Source organism: Macrobrachium rosenbergii, chromosome 30 (genome assembly GCF_040412425.1).
Source record: "Macrobrachium rosenbergii isolate ZJJX-2024 chromosome 30, ASM4041242v1, whole genome shotgun sequence".
NCBI classification, from domain to species: Eukaryota; Metazoa; Arthropoda; class Malacostraca; order Decapoda; family Palaemonidae; genus Macrobrachium; species Macrobrachium rosenbergii.
Window position 1 is genome coordinate 21,112,081 of NC_089770.1, and position 10,000 is coordinate 21,122,080.

The 10,000-nt window shown below is 37.6% G+C and overlaps 1 protein-coding gene across 11 annotated transcripts in view; it reads right to left on the reverse strand.

Moving 5' to 3' along the window:
* LOC136855123 (sodium/calcium exchanger Calx-like) overlaps nt 1-10,000 on the reverse strand; it is a 249,375-nt gene that overhangs the window by 189,294 nt on the left and 50,081 nt on the right. The window lies entirely within an intron of this gene.

The following is a 10,000-nucleotide window of genomic DNA, read 5'->3' on the forward strand; positions in this document are numbered from 1 at the left end:
TAGGGTATTCAAGCCAAGGACTTAACTCGTGGGAAAAACCTGGCCTAGAATGTTAAGTTTTCTTATCGTCATCATTGTTAACTTCACTTTAAAAGAGAACAACTGCGCGGAATTCAATGTTCAGTAAACAACCGAGAGAAACTTTACGTAGAACTCAACGTTTTCAGGATTCTCTATTTGTAAACTTTGCGAGGAACCTGACGTTGCCCTAACGACGCGGCGTAACGAGGAACGTTTGCAAGTAATTCAGCCCTCGTTACAAAACTGTTACCAAGGAAATGAGAGTTAAACTAAACTTTTGAGGCTTTAAGAGGAGTTCGGCAACAAAACTTTACGACAGCAATCATCCCTTCCATTGTATTTACCCTCTCTCTCTCTCTCTCTCTCTCTCTCTCTCTCTCTCTCTCTCTCTCTCTCTCTCTCTCTCTCTTTTGGTTCCCCTAGTTGTGTAAGCGGAAACGCTCTGACCTCAGTAGGCAGAATTGTAGGGTTCGATCCCCCGCGAATGTGCCTCCGTCGTCGAAACGGTGAATTATGTACCTGGTGATCAGTCAACTGTTGTAAGTCCCAGTCGTGGTGTGGAGAGAGAGAGAGAGAGAGAGAGAGAGAGAGAGAGAGAGAGAGAGAGAGAATCAGTCGTGGGTGATCAGGGTTGCTCCAAAGTATATATCACTACATGCCTAAAAAGGTGAGGACCTTCACGAGGTAATTAACATCCCATGGCGTGAAACCATTCGTCACGTCTCTCTCTCTCTCTCTCTCTCTCTCTCTCTCTCTCTCTCTCTCTCTCTCTCTCTCTCTCTCTCTCTCACGCGCATAAGTGGAAAATTTACATTACAGAGACATAAAAGAGCAAATGCTCTTCTATTCCCTTTTGACTTTTTCGGTGTAATTGTGACCTGCATCCGACTACTGATTAGTGTCACTGTATCAGACTTTAATCTAACAGAATGATAAATAAAAAATCACTAAAAACAGATGCTACATATTTTTAAATAAGATCTTTTCCACTGGAATGTTATGTATATTGCTGTTTTATGTAAATTATTTATAATGTTAAAATCTAATGAAATAAAGATTAAAGGTTGAAAAGTACTGTTTACGTACCATACATGACGTATGAACTGGAAGGGCGGGTAGGCAACGTTATTTATAAAAGGTAAAAAGAATGGTCCGAGTAATCCGAAATAAAGAATGGAGGGCGTTGAAAGAGTTTATAATTCTGGAGTTTGAAGGGTACCATAAAATGCTGATAGGAGTGCGAGTTACTGGAAAATAACTTATTTATATCCTGGAAGTGCCCGACTGTGCTCAGGACAGAGGTGAAAGGTACCGTGTGTGGGATGATTGGATGGGATGCTAATGAGACTTTTGTACATATGTAGGAAGCTGGAAATATTGAAATGTCAACGTTCCACTGATCGTTATTTTGTTCATTCTCTGAAACCACCCCGTGCTCTGGGAAACGGCATAATGAAGAAAAAAAATATATTTACATTTACTGCTTGATTTATTATACTTTCCTGTCTTCTCTCCGTTTGCTCTCCTGCACATATCTTTTCTAGAAGCTTCATTTATACCAGTAGCAAGAATTTACATGCAATTAGATTTTTAATGTATAAATAAAGAGACTGTACTATACTCCCTCCAAAGCAATTCCCATGACCCTTCCTGACCTTGGCAGGTTAATTGACCTTGGAAAGTAATGCTGCTTTCCCTTTGTTTGGTGGAAATTAAGTCTTAATTATCTCTCATTTCGTTCTTTCTTTGTTTCAGGGAAATTGCAGCAGGCAATTTGTACAGGTCGACAGTTTTCTCAAAACAACCAAAATTACAGATACAGAAATAGCAATGATAAACTACTGTTGTTTTGCAACACAGGGGAGTGTGTAGAAGGGGTTTACATCCTGTTGATAAGATTTTAGAGTCGGCTTATGAAGCGGATGATGTGGAAAGTTTTCTTCACACTTAGCTCGCGCCTCCCCCGGGGCCATGAAAACATCACTGACTCTGTATCATGATCAGTTACTGCCGCGGTGTGGGGTCTGTGGTGGGAGGTTGAAACAACATATTCTTTGAAAGCTTGAATTTCAAGTCATTGGCCCCTCGGACTTGTTCCATGTGAATAGGTTTCATCTACTGAATAAAAATAAAATAAATAAATAATATATTCATCAGTACAAGGATGATGAACGTTGTAGTGACTGTTGGCGTGCCTTTCTCTTGAGCCACCCCCAAAGGAGAAAACTGCTTACTTATGGAGGTAAATAATAATAATAATAATAATAATAATAATAATAATAATTATTATTATTATTATTATTATTATTATTATTATTTATTATTATTATTATTATTCTGCTGGAATAACGAACAAGCCTGAACTTAATACCTGACTGCGCTCACGGTGTACTGCTTTTCGTCTGCAATGTCGTGCGCAGTATTATAAAATGCGCATGCATATGCATGAGTGACTGTGAAAGCATTACCAATATGCCTCCTCATTTCATTCCTGAATCTCATTCACATATGCCAACGTGTATACATATGTCTACCCACGGAAATACTATCAATCGGCTGGACATCGCTACACACCTGATCTTTCCGTAAGGCTTATAAATAAGGCAACATTGGTTACGACTAACAACCGAAGTAGTGCCTACGCCTTCGTCCTCTCGTTGTCAAATATTAAGCCTTAATAATTACAAATGAGACTCGAGAACCTATACTTCCGGTGCCAATAAACAGTTGAGAGAAAGCTCAAGGATGTCAGCTCGATTTATTGTCTGACAGATACGAATTACGAGGGTGGAAAGTATGGTTCAAAAAGGCAAGGTTGCAGCGAGAGGAAACTGCGGTTTATAATCATAGTTTTCCGTGAAAAAAGGTCAAGATTTTCCCCAAAAAGGAGAAAAGAAATGGCAAAAACACCAAGATCATGGTATATTTATATGTTTCCCATATGTTGTGTTTGTTGTCATTATTCATTATGTCGTAAAATATAGAAGTTACAATTCGCATATAAAAACAGAATGAACATAAAACTGTTCCTATCACCAAAATTTAAAATGCCAGGAAATAAAATACTTTAATTTATATGTAATACAAATCACCACAGTACTTTTTATAATGGACAAATAAGATATATTCATTCTTAAAACTAACAACCAAAGACTGGTGTTTAACTGCGGTCAAACGTTACTGTAGGAAGAGACAGTAAGTAAACCACTCAATACTTTCTCGGTGGGGCATGGGCGTGGGGCCAGCAACCTCACCCCGAAAAAAAGTGTTAAGAACACGGGCGACCGTGACAAAAGAACGGCAAACAGAAATAAATACGGAAAAGTGCAAGAACAGTAGCACCCACACTACAAACGTACAAAACCCAACGGTCGGAGATAAATCCTCTCTTTTGCTTATAAAAGAAAACCCTTTCCATTTTACCCGGGGATCTGGTCACATATCTTCCAGGCAGGATGAAAGAGCCCCCGCAGGACTAAGTGACAGGGGGACGGTTGCCCTTAAATTGCATTTTTATGAGAGAGAGAGAGAGAGAGAGAGAGAGAGAGAGAGAGAGATCTTATAAGCAAAATTTTCTCAGGCATAATAAATAGTTCCGTGCGGATGGAAAGGTAATAATTCATTTCACATGTAAAACTTGTGAGAGAGAGAGAGAGAGAGAGAGAGAGAGAGAGAGAGAGAGAGAGAGAGAGAGAAACATAAGCGGAAGAAAGCAGAATTTCCGGCAAGAGAGAGAGAGTGAAGGGAAAACGGGGATGGTGGGACGGAATGGTATGCACTTTGCATGTAAAATGTCATTAAAAAGACAGAGGGGAGGGAGAAAAAGTGAGCCAGTTCACATACACTGGGCAAGATATACGGTCATGACTTAGCCGGATGCTCTCTCTCTCTCTCTCTCTCTCTCTCTCTCTCTCTCTCTCTCTCTCTCTCTCTCTGTTTTTACATGTGACATGAATTAATTACCTTTCCATCCGCACGGAACTATTTAATACGCCTAGGAAAAATTTACTTAAAAAGTCTCTCTCTCTCTCTCTCTCTCTAAGAGAATCTTACATTCCGTGTACTGTTTTTATTCAACCGACTCTCGCTTTAGTATCTTGAATAGTCACTCCTCACCCTAAAGAAACTTTACTTAAGAAGTGTATAAATATCTAACAATTTATGACTCTCTCTCTCTCTCTCTCTCTCTCTCTCTCTCTCTCTCTCTCTGGTAACTTTACGTAAAAGCGTACACTTATCCAACCATTAAGGCTCTCTCTCTCTCTCTCTCTCTCTCTCTCTCTCTCTCTCTCTCTCTCTCTCTCTCTCTCTCAAACGTCAAATTACCGACACATTTCTAACTGCTTCATAAGTCTCCCCTTTACCATTACAGCTATTCTGGCTGTTACTCCATTAGCACAAAAAAGATCCCAAATTTGAGTACACAAACAGTATTTTTTTTTTTTTTTTAAGAAAAAGAAACCACAAGACATCCTTCAAGAAGCAATCAAGTACAATACGCAACTGCGATTCCACGTATGCGTGATGGTTCTCAATGAGGGTGCCAACCTCAATCCACCCACCCCTTCCCTGGGTGGGGGGGAGGTGGTCCCGTAGACATATGAATTGCTCTCTTGCAACCTGTTTCTGCCAGACTGCAAAATGTGGGTCACTGCAAGAAATATTTGCAGATAAGTGCAGAGCATATCCTTCAACACCAAACCCCCCGCCCCTTCTCTCTCTCTCTCTCTCTCTCTCTCTCTCTCTCTCTCTCTCTCTCTCTCTCTCTCTCTCCTCTCCTTGATTCTGAGAAAGCAATTTGGTTCAATACTGCATAATACTTAAAATGAAATAAGACTGGTTTTGCAACTTCATAAATATAGGCAATTTGTTAGAAATATGCTTATGCAAGTTGCACGTGATATCGGTACTACTATAACTCCTATTATTACTACTACTGATGCTATAATAATAATAATAATAATAATAATAATAATAATAATATTATTATTATTATTATTATTATTATAGCAGGCAGGGTGACTATAACAGGCGGGTTGGTAGGCAGGCTGAATTTTAATTAGTCACCAACCTATGACTAATTAAAATAATTATATTAATAATAACTTCCACAATTCTGAAGATACATATGAAATGAAACACAAAATCCATCGAGAAGTCCCAGAGAAATCTGCCAATCCGGAACCACTGACAAATTCACAAGGGAACTTGGAATTACACAAGAAATCTAATTAACAGAATTAAAAGCATTAGCGCTTGCATGTTGCTAATAGCAGCGGGGCATTTGGCCAGAGGAGGGCACATCCAGTTTTCATTCCAGGCTAACCAAAACAAGATATAAAAAAAAAAAAAGGAACAGACGAACTCTAAGATTAAAGGAAAATTAAATTTAGGATGGGCCCCCTCATTACGTTGGTGCCGAGTGGTCTGCGTGAGTGGGTGTGTGAGTGTGTGTGTATGTATGTATGTATGTATGTATATACAGTATACATATATGTATCTATAATATGTATGAATACTATATAATGTATATATGTATAAATATGTATAAAATATAATACATATATGTATAAATATATATAAAAATCTATATATATAATACACATATGTATATTATCACACACTACACACACACACACACACACACACACATATATATATATATATATATATATATATATATATATATATATATATATATATATATATATATATATATATATATATATTTTTTTTTTTAACACATATGACAACGGAATGGGGAATTTCTTGATGGTCACTCGTCTAAATACAATGCATCTTTACTTCCCTGATCGGTGGACCAACGGTAGAGAGAATACATTATTACCCTGCAAGACAGCGTGTGCGTGCGCGCGCATGCAGGGGGAGGGGGGGAGACAGCTGCCCAATAGCACACAATACAATTTCAACGAAGACTCAACTCATGTATAAATACAAGCTTTAAATGGAGAGCACCGTATTTGTATTAATAAGGGAGAAAAAGTTGGGAGAGAGAGAGAGAGAGAGAGAGAGAGAGAGAGAGAGAGAGAGAGAGAGAGAGAGAGAGAGAGAGAGAGAGAGAGGCACATACAGGAGCAAAATTAAAGAGAGAACGAAAATGAAACTGGGAAATACTGCGCTTAAATTTCTTTCACTTTATCCTAGAAATTCACCACATTTTCCATGGAAGTGGAAAAGTCTGGGGAAGGGGAATTTCTCTTCAGCCACCGCCTGAATCGCTAAAGTAAGGAGAGGAAGGTGCAAGGTCTCAATTACATAAAATAAAGTCAGAAGAAATATATATATATATATATATATATATATATATATATATATATATATATATATATATATATATATATATATATATATATTTATATATATTATATATACAGATTTATATAAATATATACAGATATATAAATATATATATACATATATATACGTATATACTGTGTATACATACACATATATACCTTGGCCCCACTACATTTTATTACCAAGGAAACCCGATTATTGGCACTGAACAGCCATGAAGGAATAACCAAAGTGAAAAAGAGAAGGAGAGAGCAAAAGAGAGTGCCAATTACAGTGCAGTAAATAAATAAGGCAGTGCCAATTACTGGTCGTGAATATTCCCTGCAAATCAAAATACAACAGAGTCATATACATATACACATATACACATTTTATATATATATGTATATAATATATATTATATAATGTATAAGTATGCATATTATATATAGTCCCAAAACTCACTTAAAAATATATCGGTAGAAAGCTATTGGAAAGGAGAAAAATACATTTTCGTTCGTTACATCTACTTCTTCGTAATGTACGCAGTGCACGAAAGAGCTTGCTACCCAGTCTTTAATTTTCTACTTTTCTGTGGGTTTCTCGTGTGTGTGTGTGTGTGTGTGTGTGTAAATGTGTCACATGACTTGTGAACATCCAAGGGGCCGGGAATGGACTAGTTACAACCTAAAATCACTAGCTAAACTACAAGGGTACCAACGCTTGGATACAACCTCTTGAAGGAAATGCACGTTGAGATGAAAAAAAAAAGTTATATAAATTTATAAATTTACAAATATGAAACATCCAACTTGGTTCCTCGAAATGAGACAACAAACTCGTGATTCACTTCCTGAAGAAGGGGCCCCTTGGCCGACAGCCGCGTATGCCTAGTGTAGGTGGAGGAAGCCACATCGTCTGCGTGTAACAAAAGGAATTTTATCTCCGCTGTGGGCGTGGGCAGAAAAATGTCGTCCCAATGGAATGATGCAATCTTTCTACGCCTGAGCATACCCCCTAATTACTCTGTGACCTTGGGCATGGCAGGGCCACTAGAGGTGTGTTTCATTCCGAAAGGCTACCAAATGTTTATGTTCATTATCAGTATGCATTATTATTATTCTAAAATTCATGCAGGAACGCGTAGCTTTTCAATAAAATGAAGGGTCATACGTAGAATTCAAAATACAGCAAAAACTGTATGACGTATTCATTAAACCATTAATGCTGATAGTATTTTGCATGTTCACTGCACAAAAAGTACTTGCAAGTTTAACCATGCATTCATGCATTATACTTTCATACATGCATACATACATACACACATATATATACACCTAAATATATTTTATTTATACATATATATACATATATATTTTATTTATATATATATATTTTATTTATATATATATATATATATATATATATATATATATATATATATATATATATATATATATATATGTTATAAATGTGTGTAAACCGTTCCAGTGATACGGAAAAACAAGACAATAATCACAGTCAAATAACTGCGTTGGCGGCTGAATCGTTTACCAGGTTTCAATATAAATAACTATGATTTAAAAATAAATTCCTTTTACCCAGTCTTCCTCATTTTCGCTGCCAGCACAAGCAGCAATAAAACTCGTAAGTGGTATTTGTAGAAACTGGTCAGCCAGTTTAACGATTTCTCATTACGGCCACACAGCGTGATGATAAACAGCTCTGTTTTGGCAACGCTGGTTCCTACCATCGATTATCAGAATAACGTTCAGTACATTAATATTAAACCTACATTCGCGATTTTACAAGGTGGAGAGAGAGAGAGAGAGAGAGAGAGAGAGAGAGAGAGAGAGAGAGTCAGTCTCTCGTGGTAACCTTCACCAATTCTATGTGTACCTCACTACAATAGCCAGTTGACACCTTGACTTTATTTCCTAATAGGACTGGATACGATTTCCACTAAAACCTATAAAGGCCGAGACAGAAGTTAGGTTATTATTGTGGCCATTGAAATGTTTATGTATGTATGTATGTATTTATGTATACACACATACATATATATACAAATATACATTATATATGTATCTATGTATAAAACAAAATGCGTTGTATTTAGGACCATGTAACTATTCATGTACATCTTTATCGATTAGTTGGCTGCTGCTCCCAAGGCGAGCAAGAAACCAGTCATTGTCACATTTCATGCCTTAACTGCTAAAATAAGTCTGAATGATGGTACGACATAGTTCAAGTCTACAACATGAAATTCCAAACTCGAGGAAAAACAGCATCAAACAGCGGGAAAAGAGAAAAGTTAATGAATACCAATTAGTGTAGCTCAGTACAAAGGAATAGAAATATTCTGCGTGTTTCCAGTAGAAAAAAAAAGCTGCTTTCGAGAAACGCATGACTGCTTTGGTAGCTTTCTCTTTTTCCTCTTTCTCTCTCTCTCACTGGGAATTACTTTCTCGTCGTCTACTTCTGTGGTGTTAAAACAAATTCTCTCTCTCTCTCTCTCTCTCTCTCTCTCTCTCTCTCTAATAAGAGCTTATATTCATTGTACCACTCTGTCTCTTTGTTTTAATTCAAAGAGATTCTCAGACTTAAACTATAACTGTAATTTTAAGAGATTCGGAACTACCGATTCAACTCCTAAAAGTTCTCTCTCTCTCTCTCTCTCTCTCTCTCTCTCTCTCCTCTTCATGGGCTACAGCTTTCACTCGACGAAATGCACTGCTTCCCATCCCTCTTTTTCCTTTACATTTTTATATACGCTCCATAATGTCGCCTTCCATGGAGACGCTTGGTCAGCGATGCTTACGGGAGACCGTGACGTCATCAATTGTTGTGTCTCTCTCCGGGACACGCGGTCAGGGGCAGACTGACTGACAGACACACAATCAGAATCGGTTGCTGACTAAGGAAATAAGTGTGCATAGTTATTGCAATGTTGACAGACATTGCAATTTATTTTTCAAATAATTCTTTATCTAATCTTAATCGAAGGTTTACCTTATTGCTGTGTTCTGTCATCTTGTTTATTGAATACGTTTACATAGTTCTCATTACTCGAGAGAGAGAGAGAGAGAGAGAGAGAGAGAGAGAGAGAGAGAGAGAGATACCTGAACTTTAGGTACGCCCAAGTATCACAACAACAAAGAACTTCTGAGGGCGCCACCGCCCATAACACTTTTAATTCTGTCATGTAGTTATGTAGTTCTCTGCTAAGGGAAGATTACAATCAAGATAATTTTAAGCACAGTTAATGACTCACTCCTCCTCCCCCTCCCTAAAGAGGAGAGCCTAGGTCAGTTCATATAACAACAAAGAATATATATATATATATATATATATATATAACAATGTCACAAGGATTAGCCTTTCCTAGCAAAAGTAATTCTCTTCTCTCTCTCTCTCTCTCTCTCTCTCTCTCTCTCTCTCTCTCTCTCTCTCTCTCTCTCTCTCTCTCAGAAAGGCACGCATTACAAAATACCTAGAGCGTACTTCGTTGCTTGTGTCCCGATCCAATTAAGTCTCAAAAAAAAAAAAAACAGGTTGTCAGAGTGCTTTAAATGGGAAACAAAGGGAACAAGGGGGCCAGGCTGAGAGAGAGAGAGAGAGAGAGAGAGAGAGAGAGAGAGAGAGAGAGAGAGAGAGAGAGAGAGAGAGAGAGCTATGT